The sequence below is a fragment of the Grampus griseus genome (assembly GCF_964374135.1).
Source record: "Grampus griseus genome assembly, chromosome: 13".
Lineage (NCBI taxonomy): Eukaryota > Metazoa > Chordata > Mammalia > Artiodactyla > Delphinidae > Grampus > Grampus griseus.
The window spans coordinates 41,312,016-41,323,786 of NC_139007.1; positions in this window are offsets into that span (position 1 = coordinate 41,312,016).

Below are 11,771 nucleotides of genomic sequence, written 5' to 3' on the forward strand. Positions count from 1 at the left end.
ATTAATCATCTTGAGAAGAGCTCAACCATAGAAAGGATTTGAGGACTAAGACAGGCCTTGGAACAGAATGGGATACTAAGCTCTTCCCCTCTTGAGGACTCCTGGATAGGGCCAGGCCCCAGGAGAGAGGGCACGTCCTCTGAAGGAAGGGAAGCTAGTCTAAGAGAGGAAGCTGCTGGCTGGGACTCCCTGAAGATGGCCTAGTTCTGGGTTGGAAACATACAAGCAAAGAAGAGCCTGCCTGACAGTCATTGAGGCCGACAAGGAAGCTGAGGCCATGAGACCCTCACAACGCACGGGCCAACCTCCCTCTCTCGTACGTGCGCGCGCACACACACACATACACACACACACACACGGTAGAAATGGCAGCCTTCTGGGGAGCTTTCAGGTCCTTTGAGAGGCTGGGTTTCCAGCAATTTGTGGGGCTCAAGTCCTCACCCTTTGACTATTTTAAAGGAAGTGTTACTCGGCATTTGGGTGAGAGGGAGAAGGCTGGTGCTAACAACCTGGGAAGGAGGTGATGTTTGTCTTTGACCTTTTTTCATTAATCGTTTCCCTTCATCGGTTCTGGGTGCCCTTCTTTCAGGGCATCAACTTCCCGAGAGACTCCTCTCACAGAAGCTGCAGCCTGTTCTGTCTCACCTCCTCACTGGCTGCCCCCTCTCGGCCTCCCAGCATGACTGCCACCTGGCCCTCTGCCCTCCTTGACCCCTTCCTGCCCCGGATCTGCCCCAACTCTCTGCCTTCCGAGGGCACACTAGCTTCCGATACACTCCCCAAGGTAGAAACAGAGTAGGAAATGGAAGCTTAAGCCACTTCCCCAAGGCCACAGGCTAGTCCGTGGTGGAGCTGGGAATTTAACCCTTGCAATCCAACTCCAGGCTCTGGACTCTTTGTCCTAAGTCCTCCAGACTTTAGAAATCATCCTTCCTTTAACAAATAAACGAAATGCCTTAAGTCCATCTCCTGCATCCTGTGGGAAGTCCAGTACCTCCCCAACATTTCCAAGGGCTCCTGGGGAGTGGATGGTGAGTCATATCCTCCTGGGGATTCCCACTTAAATTCCTGATCCTTCGAGTCCTCTTGCCTCCCACGTGTGGGGTCCTCTCTCTCCTTCCCTCACCCAGTGCAGGAGCACTGTCTTCCCACCGATTCCCCAAAGCACACCTAAGCCCAAAGCAGCATGTTAAGCGTGTTCTTAGGGATCGGGGATGCGTGGTGATAACAGAAGGCCACCGTGCCATAGCAGAGCTCAGGAAAGAGCTGCAAGCTCAAAATGGGGCATGCCTATTCGGCAGGCCCACTCCTGCATTGACACAGATGGGGCAAGAAAGCACTGGAGGCCCAACTCTCACCCTCTCTCCCATGCCCTTCCTAACACCAGCTACATCCTGCACACGAGGGACCTCAGCTGTGAACACTGTGGCCCATGTTTAAACTCTGAACCACCCTCTTTGGGAAGAGGCCTGCATAGCATCAGGGTACTCCAAGGTCCTGAAGGACAGGGAGAGACTCGGTGTAGACACACTCCACTGGCCCCATGCAGTGGTGTGCCGGTTAGCACAGGTTCTTGAGAGTCAAATCATTGCTTCCTGGACTTCCCTGGTGGCGCAGTGCTTAAGAATCAGCCTGCCAATGCAGGGGACACGGGTTCGAGCCCTGGTCTGGAAAGATCCCACACGTCGCGGAGCAGCTACGCCCGTGCGCCACAACTACTGAGCCCGTGCACCACAACTACTGAAGCCCGCACGCCTAGAGCCCATGCTCCACGACAAGAGAAGCCACCGCAATGAGAAGCCCGCGCACCGCAAGGAAGAGTAGCCCCCGCTCGCCACAACTAGAGAAAGCCCACATGCAGCAACAAAGACCCAATGCAGCCAAAAACAAATAAGTAAATTTATTAAAAAAAACATCGCTTCCTAACTCCACTTTCAGGGCGTTGCACTGGTAGCTTGAAATCAGCTGTGCTGTGGGGGGAGTGGAAACTGGCAAACATTTCAATCTACAAATCAACCTTTTTTTTTTTCTGGATAGCCTGTTTATCAGTGCACCCCTGGCCCATGGACACCTCCCACCACGCACAGGGGCACAGCCAGAAAAAACCCAGATTTGAGCCCTCTAAGGCAGTGGTTCTCAGATTTTGCTACATATTAGAATCACCGGAGAGTTCTGGTGGTGGGCTGTCAGTATTTTTTTAAGTTTCCTGGGCAATTCCAATGCACAGCCAAAGCTGCAGACCAGTGCTCTAAAAACATCACTTATGAAAATTTAGTGTACATATAAATTGCCTGGGGAGCTTTGAAATGACAGATTCTGGTCCAGTAAAGTCTGGGTTGGGGCCTGGGATTCTGCATTTCTAACAAGCTCTTAGGCGCTACTGATGCTGCTATTCTGTGGACCACAATTTAAGCAGCAAAATTCTACAGCGCAGGCCCGAGGGAGGTATCGCTATTCTGAGGACCCGCAGCTTTGCCTGTCATGGAGAGTTTCTCACTGGAGTTCTTTTTCTCCTTAAGCCCCGACCTTAGCCATTTTTGGAGCCTATTCTGATCCCTTTTACCCTGTTCTGGGTAATGGGGCACAAGTCTCCCTTGATGCCTGGGGAGAAGCCCCTAATTCCTACAACCTCGTTATGCAGACGACTTCGGTTCTCCCGCCAGGAGGCTCACCTTTCATAACCAAACAGGTGTTTTCCTAAACAATCAAGCCATTTTTCTTCTGCTTCCTCTCTTCCTCACCCCGCGCACCCACCCTCCATCTCTAGAATTCAGACATGCACCTACAGTGGTTTATTTTTTGCATCATTTGTTTTCCTTTCCTGTATTGGCAAAGCCTGAGACTCAGTGATAAAGGCTCTGATGCAGGTGTGAACAACCTGCACGGAGCAGATGGTGTGGGATGAGAACAAGGTAGGACGTGCAGAAGAGGGACCAGACTGAGGAGACGGGAGGGTAACCCCTTAGTCACATGGGCTCTAATCCCCAGACCTTCAGCTAAGAGAAACACAGGACTCGTTTCAGAACTAAAATGATAGTGAATCTTTTAGTTTGCTGTGTAAAAGTGTAACTAGAGATGAATGAAAAGACACCTCAGTCTTCCTACAGAGTGTGGGTCTATTTCATGATAACAAGTCTTTCGTTGCTTACAGTATTGATGAAAGAAACCTCCCTTGTGTTTCTACAGATGAATCTCTGGACAGAGGTGACCCAATCTGATCATCAAAGTCAGGGTTCTGATACCCACGGTGGCCTTACTGAGGCGACAGACCGGTATGAGGTCCTGTCTCCGTGTGAGGCGTCTCCGTCTGAGCAAGTTCACCTTCCCAGGCCAGTCCCTGCTCTGCATCGCCCCGGAGTGACTCGTTCGGGGAATGTTCCTCATGGTAGTGGGAAGTTAGATCTAAACTAAGCTGCCCCAGTGTCACCCAGCTCCCTGAAAGCCAGAGTTGTTTCACAGGCTGTGCATTTTGCCGAAACTTGGCTCCAAGAGGGCGAGTCTCTGTTTCTGGCCTGCTAGAACATTCACGAATATTCTGCCCACATATGATGCTGGAGCTTCACCTCCAGTGGCTCTGGTTCTTCTGCTCCAAGGCATGGTATTCTCGGGATAACCTGGAAAGCCCCAAGTCTTCCCTTTGTCTGCAATTGTCTTTTCCTTTAATTTCTACTCAAAGTGGCTGCAGTCCCCGCCTCATTTCCCGTAGGATTTCTGACATGCCCCACACTCAGTTCCTGCTTCCACTCAGCATGGGTGCAGCCCATCTCCCCCAACTTTGGAGAGTCCCTCTCCCACCTCTCTGTCGCTCCCATTTGCTCGCAGGGCCTTGCACGTAAGAGATTTCAGCTGAAGGTTTAGGGACAATGGAGGGGAATTATAGCCCAGGGCAGACCAAGTAAGCAATTTCTCAATAAAATCAACTATGAGGCATTCTAGCGTCATTGGCAAAGATCTCCTTGGTCATCTTTCACCTTAGGACCCCGGACCCTGGTGGTGCAGAGCTTGGCCCCCTCTCTACAGAGACTTCTCTCCGTTCTTTCAGGGTCTTAGACCCCTGGCTCAGCACCACCCAGGGAAGACAATATTCTTGCAACTTTATCAGGCCAATACCATCTAGTTCCTTTGTCTGGGTGGTAACCTTTCTCCTGATCACTGAAAGGGATCTCACCTTTCACAGCCAACCATGTCCTATCAAGGTCATTCCATAAACAGCCATCTACTACGGAGATCAGTTCTATTCCCTAAACGACAAAAGAGATCATTATTAGGAAACAGTCTGGTGATTCCTCAAAAAGTTAAACATAGACTTACTATGTGATCCAGCAATTCTACATCAGGGTATATACCCAGAAGAACTGAAAGCAGGGACTTGAACAGATATTTGTTCACCCATGTTCACTGTAGCACTATTCATAGCGGTCAAAAGGTGAAAAGAGCCCAAATGTCCTCCATGGATGAATGGACACACAAAACGTGGTGCAGACATAAAACAGAATATTATTCAGCCTTAAACAGGCATGAAGTACCATACACGTTACAACACAAGTGAACCTTGGAAACATTATGCTAAGTGAAATAAGCCAGACATAAAAGAACAAATATTACATGATTCCACTTATATGAGATGCCTAGAGTACTCAAATGTATAGGGATAGAAAGTAGAATAGAGGTTACCAGGGGCTGGGAGAGGGGAGAATGAGGAACTCCTGTTTAATGGGTGCAGAGTTTCTGTTTGGGATGATGAAAAAATTCTGGAAACTGGTAGTGGTGATGGTGGCAGAACACTGTGAATGTACTTAATGCTACCGAACTGGAAATGGTTAAAATGATAAATTTTATGTCATGTATATTTTACTACAATAAATAAAAAACCAAATTAGAAGCCTTGGCTCTTTCATCTTGCACAGCCTCAGGCCAGGCCTTTCTCATACAAGTCCCTGAGGAGCCCCCGAGGGGACAGGTGAGGGCTGAGGGCAAGGTGGGCAGGTCTTGCAGCACAGCTGTGCCTGTGAAGCAGGCGGGGCTGTATTGCAGATTCTGCTTCTCTTTAGGACTCAGCGTCAACGCCTGGCTCACAGGTAAGCCTTCCCTCTGAAGATTCCAAATGCTTTGCTGTTCTCAGTTTTCACCTGTCTTTTGATTGGGTTGAAGCCAGCTCCCTCCCAGGGATTAATATTCACAACAAGCAGTGAGCGATTAATTTAACCAGTTGAAATTTATTGTGCACTCGCCTCAACTCCAAGCCAGCTTCTGCTGGGTGTTTATTTTTCATCGTTGATGCATTGCACATGACAGCCCCTAAGCATCTGAATTTAAAGCACACCGTTGTGCAGAATTCCTGCTGCCCCCCTTCCTCTTGCCCAAACCTCTGAAATCCACAGAGCTCTGAGTTCCACACCACGTCTCAGAGAAGGGAATTCTTGACTGCTGGCCTATGGGAACAGTTGTGAGCCTGGGGACAGTTTCAGATTTGGATTTCATGCCTGGCGCAGCGAGCTGGTGACTCATTTCATTTCAGGGGGCTTCAGTCAATAAATTCTGACTCTGACCTACCGGCACATCCTACTCCACCACCAGCTGTCACAAAAACAACCAGAGTCTGAGCCGGCCTCTCAGAGCATTCAGGAAACCCTCTCTGATGTGTCCATCCGCACCCGGGTTGCACAGGGCCGCCGGGCATTGTGTCGCTTCTCCAGCCCAACCCCTCTCCTCCCGCCTCACCCCACTGGCCACCCTGCAAAGTGTCTGTCTGGAGAGGACTCTACTGCTGGCACTGACAAGGCAGAACAAAGGCCTGCGTGCTTGCAGAGTTCCATTCGGAGTGCGCGACAATTTCAGAGCACAAATGGAAAAAGGAAAAAAATGGTTTGAAATCTATCGCTGGCTTTTATTAAACCAGAACTTGCAGCTCTCAGCTGACAATCAGCCAGCAGCTAACACCCATGAGGGACGGTTCTTTCTTGCAGCTTCTGGCTGGCTACTAGCTACCAGCAGCCTTCTGACCCCCTTTCCAGGGAAGTAACAGCTGGCAGCTGACAAAGGCGCTGGCAGAGTGGGCAACTTTCTCTTCTCTGGAAACAGATATAAGATTGGCAGGAAATAAGGCATTTAACATATGACGATTATAAGCATTTTTCACTTGCCTTTCTTTATTATGCTTTTGGATTCTGGCTCTGATGGCTGAAATGTATTATGTGCTAAGGAGCTTTGATGGCTTTTTTTTTTTTTCTTTTTTCCAAAATAGAAGTCCCAGCTCTTTTCCCTGTCACTAACACCAAGCCAGATAAAGGTGCATTCCACCAGTGCTGTCTACTTAGCTGTCTTTCTTCTTTTTTAATTTTATTTATATTTTTATACAGCAGGTTCTTATTAGTCATCCATTTTATACACATCAGTGTATACATGTCAATCCTATTCTCCCAATTAGCTGTCTTTAAAACAACTGTCAGTAAACAAAGATAATTGACTAATGGCCACGAGCATAAAGGAACTTAAATGTGATGCTCCTGACTGATTAAAACATGGCTTTAGCATATCTGAGCCTGTCAGGCAGGGCCTTCTGTGGTGTTTGTGGCAGTTGAGGAGAAGTGGAATTGGGAAATATGAGGTATAGATGGATTCATGAGTGGTGGGTTGGATAAAGATTAATTTAGCTTAATTTCTCTCTTCTATGCACCACCCAGCCCTCCATTTTTCTGTCAGAAAGAGCAGAGGTAGTAGGTATACAGCAGGAGGCCCCAGCCGAGGAGACAGTTACTGCGAGAGGGGACACCCATCCTCAGGAGAGGGGAAGGACACGGTGGGAGGGTCTGACACTTCAGCCACTTTGGTTCTAGCTGCTTTGCCACTGTGTCTCTCTTCACAGGGCATAGCACTCTGGGGTTGTAACCAATACACTATTTGCAATATTGCTGGGGGTTTTTTTTGTTGTTTTTTTTTTTGCGGTACGCGGGCCTCTCACTGCTGCAGCCTCTCCCGTTGTGGAGCACAGGCTCCGGACGCGCAGGCTCAGCGGCCATGGCTCACGGGCCCAGCCGCTCCGCAGCATGTGGGATCTTCCCGGACCGGGGCATGAACCCGTGTCCCCTGCAGTGGCAGGCGGACTCTCAACCACTGCGCCACCAGGGAAGCCCAATATTGCTGTTTTTACCCTGATAATAATACTACAATCTGCCATTGTAACAGTTGACCTATGTGGAAAATTTTAAAGTGTAGATGTTCAAGGTAATGTTTGTCCAAAGAGCACCAGATGGATGAGGACGAAAAGCCTGGGTTCTGAACACAAGTGGCCAATAGGACAGAGAAATATCTAGAAGGTCAAAAGGACTAGACTAGATGGAAGAAGTATGTTTCCATTACAGACTTAAATGATACATATATATATATGCATTTTGACTTGGCAAGCAGAGAATTTTCAGAGCACTGGATTCTGTTTCTTAAGTTGGTCCCTAAGAAAAAATTGAGTCAACCTTGAGAGGAAGGCTTATTTTTCAAGATGGCAGACTGTGCACATGGGTGTCTGTCTCCTCCCTTCCTAGGACCCATGAGAATGACAATGAAGGAACATGAAAAAGATATAACCCACAACATGAAGAGAACTGAGAGGGCAGGAATCAGTGGATGGTGGGAGAAGGAAGGTAAAAGAGAGGACAGTTGATTTTCTAAATAAGCCGTCTGTACAATTTGTTTTTTAAATTGTGTAGATATGTTGCTTTTAAGTTTTTTTTTTTTTTAAGTTGGATGGGAGCTTGGCTGTTGTTCCTACTCCTGCTTTTAATCAAGACCACACGTACACCATCCTAAAGACACAAGCTGCCATCCTATTCTTAATAATCCCCAGAGAAAGGCAATGCCAGCCTCTCCTTAACTGAGCCATTTCATTGTCTGACAATCCTCATAGTTTTGATTCACGTTCTCCTTGCAGCCTGAAGGTGATAATGTCCTGTCTGAAGGAGCTAATGTACACCCAGGGAGTAGCCTGGCTCTGTTCAATGAAATAAAATGTCCAGAGCTGTCCTCTTTCTGTTTTCTATGGCAACACACTTTTATGTGTGATTAAGAAACAAAACAACAAAGGGGGAAACGTACAGAGCTTATCAAAGTGCAATAGTTGCTGCTTCACTAGAAAAACTAGTGTTTTCGTTCTATTTCTGGTGCTGTTAGGCTGACCCTAGGGAACCAAAGATGTTTTGCACTGAGATAAAAATGAACACTTAACAGTTATAGTCAGCCCATGGCAAAACTGTGAAATAGGCAAAGTTTGTCATTTGGATTTTTGCAACATCCCCTGCTGGGTCTTTCTTCTTATGGTCCCCTCTCTCAGCTCCAAGGCACCTGCTGCTCTCTAGATGCCAGGAAAACGAAACAAAACTGTTTTACACTAAAGTGTCATTGACTGCCTGTGAATTCAGCCCCAAGGACATTTGCATCCCCTATGACTCTGGATGCACTCAAGAGGGAGAATCTATAATTGGAACAGAGAAAGTATAACATAAAAAATTATTAACTATAACAGGGGATTAAAGTAGCAAAGAGTTAGTAAGAAGTAAAGAGAGCTCTGAAGAATTTAGGAATGGCAGATAAGGAACAACAACCCACAGGGCTGAGACAGAGGTCTTGAGGAAGAGGCCCCCAGGGCCGAGATTCAGACCGTCTCGAAGAGGGCACAGCTGTGGCTCACCAGATGGCAGAGAAGACTCCGGGACGCTGCACCGGGGGAACTTGCTGGAAATCTGCTTTCTAGGGTTGCAGGAAAAGCTGATCGCAGGGCGATATCTCACCAGAAGTACTCTGCTATAAAACTACCCAAGGTGAGGGACGTGCCAGGGAAGCTGCTGGCCACTGTGCATTACAGGAGCTGGGCACTGGAGAAGCTGCTGGTGCTACAGGAGCCTGGGAAGCTGCAGGAGTCTGCCAGGCAAGCATAAGGGAGCCAGGACAGAAATCCCCTTCCTCCTGCAGTGTCTCTCCAGCATCCTCTATTGATGTAACTTACAATGCTGCCAGCTGCAACGGAAAATATTTGAAGGGTACAGGCCCATTTTTGAAGAGCAGGTAACGAAGGATAAACTTGGAGCTGAGGAGGCAATAAATTGATAACTGGCATGCATCTTAAAAGAGAAAGACAAGATCAAGATGATGTTGAAGCCAATGATATGATTCTCTAATGGTAAAGTCCCAGAATAGGCAGGCGAGAGAAGGTATTTTGGAGCAGAGAGCTTTCTGATGGTCCAGAAATCACACTATGTAGGTGACATAAATGTATATCAGGATTGAGTGGGATTATTCAATGTTGCTTCTTGGTAGAACTGGGATGCTGTCAGGCCTTGAGCTCTTAGTTCAAGGTTCACCTCCTTTCCTAGATGTGGTGGAGACCGGCTAGATGGCCACCAATTCTATTTCTTCTTTCAAGCACGTGCGGAGACAGCATTCCCCAGAGTATGCAACAGGTTCTAGTTGATGGAATGTGGGAAGAAGTAATCAATGCCCCTTTCAGATCTAGCCCCTAAAAGGTCCCACTAGACTGTCAGTTCATTTCCCTTCACTGATGGGCATATGAAGGCAGAGGATCCAGTAGAGGCTTCAAAGAAGCTCTCGGGAATGGTGGTGCCACAAGATGGAAAGAGCCTGAGTCACGGCTCAGAGGAAAGATATACAGGTGAGCTGCTCAGCCCACAGTAGATTAGAACGGGACTAAAGCGTGTTACGCTTCTGAGACTTCTGAGATTTTGTTACTGCAGCTAGTGTTAATTTCCCTGAGTAAATTAAGACCCCCTAGGACAGCCTCAATCTTAAATAGGAGAGAGATGGGACCCATCATTCCTTTTGTTTGAGCTCGTTAAAACCAGGAAGATGGATCGTATATTCTCTTCCATCCTGTGTCTCCTAAGTGTGGGATATCAGAGTCCCAAAATAATTTTCCATGGCCTACTGTGGAGGGCAAAGCATGGCAACTAGGTTTCCTTACTGAGCAGAACAGACTCCCTGAAGGTGAACGTCTCAGCCCGTTTTTTTCTCACTTCTGGGAGTTGTTGGTACAAAAAGGATTGACCTGGAGGCCCACAGTTGGCCTCAGTGCCCAGGAGAACTTGTCCTGGTCCAGGAAGGGAGCACATTCCTGCCAAAGCTCAGCCTCCGCCACTTCAGATGGCTCTACTTCCGGTCCACACCGAGTGCCCCCGGAAGAGCCCCAAGCTCTGGGTTCCACTCTTCTCTCCGTTATTCACCGAACAACAGAGGCAGATGTGATCCCCTCTGCAAATATTTAGAAAATGCATTGTTTTCTGTATTTAAATGGATAAATATTAAATATGTTTTCCCCTTCATTCCTTTCCTTTCAACACGTCCAGACTCTTTCTGAGTGTGCATTGGTAATGAAGGATATTACACATGGGTTTTCTGCCATCTGCAAAACCCAAGTAAGATCCACTCCTGCCGCCTCCTCTGTTTTACCGCTGTCAGGCTTTAAAGCCACCAGGAGACACCTCTGCCACATCTGCCTTGGAGGAGCATCACCCCAGATCTCTGCCGTCTGAGGTCCTCAGGAACACTGCTCTGAGCCTCGGGGGCTGACTTTATATGACTCGAGTAGGGTTAGCGCAAACCCCCTGAAGGTCTGCCTCCTGCCCTCCAACACCCGCTGAGCAAATCACTTTCGACAGCAGCGTGGCACTGTGTAAAGTCCATGTAGGATGGTCTGGAAAGAGCACAGTTTCCTATGGTGACAGGCAGCTAGGCTGGTGTGCTCTAACACCCGCTCACTCCTTTATTAGATTGCAAATTATATCAGCCGGAGGCCTTTGGAGCAGAACAGAACACACAAGGAGGGCCTGGGGAGGGGGAAGACACTGGCAAATGGTATCTGAACCCAGACTTGGAAAAGCTTTTTCTATTGTGAGGTTTCTTGGTGTAGGAAATCTGGTACCCTGACGGCAGCCCCCTCTAACCCCCCAATAGACACCTTTCTGGAGGTTATGATGAACTTCAGGGAAACCAGCGAATTAGAAAGATGGGGGGGTGACAACAGTTTTATTCTCTGACACGTTTACATGGTTCCACTTTAGAATTCTGGTTTGGGACAAAGGAGCTCCGAAAGAACTCACTGAACCAAACATTTGAGGGGCTTTTTACATGAAATCTCTATCAGTCCCCCAGCATCGCTGCAGGGTCCACATTTTCAGCTCTGTCTTTGATTTAACAGGGTGGCACAGGTTGACATTTGTGAACACAAGGGACCTTGGAGCCTACAGAGTTGAGGGCTTTTCACACACCTAAGCCCCAAATCACGTTCGCCCTGACAGACTTGCTTATGGCGACGGCTAGGCTGCCCAGGTGCTATAAATCATTGCTCTCCAAAAAAGGGGTGGGTGTTAGAGGAAGGAAACGTCATCTTCAAAAAATGTCAAGTGGCATGTCTGGGTTAGCCCTGGAGCATCCCCAAATGCCAGATCATTAGAGGCAGCTTTGCAGGTCTGGAAGAGGATAAGGCTATAGAGGAAGCTGAGTGCCACTAGGGGCAGTGAATTCTGCCCTGGGGGAGCCTGGACCACGAAGGCTGCTGTGGCTCCTTAAACCCCAAAAAGGTGAGGTGGAGAAGAGAGGGGGCGAGGCGCATCAAGGAGTGATTCATGACCAAGAAAGGTTCCCACAAAAGCTGAGCCCACGTTAGGGAGGCGGCACAGCGCGGAGATTAGAGAGTGGATTCCGGCCCCGGGCTGGCTGCACTCAGTCCTGGCTTCCCCCACTTACTACCTTGGGCAAGTCACCTAGAC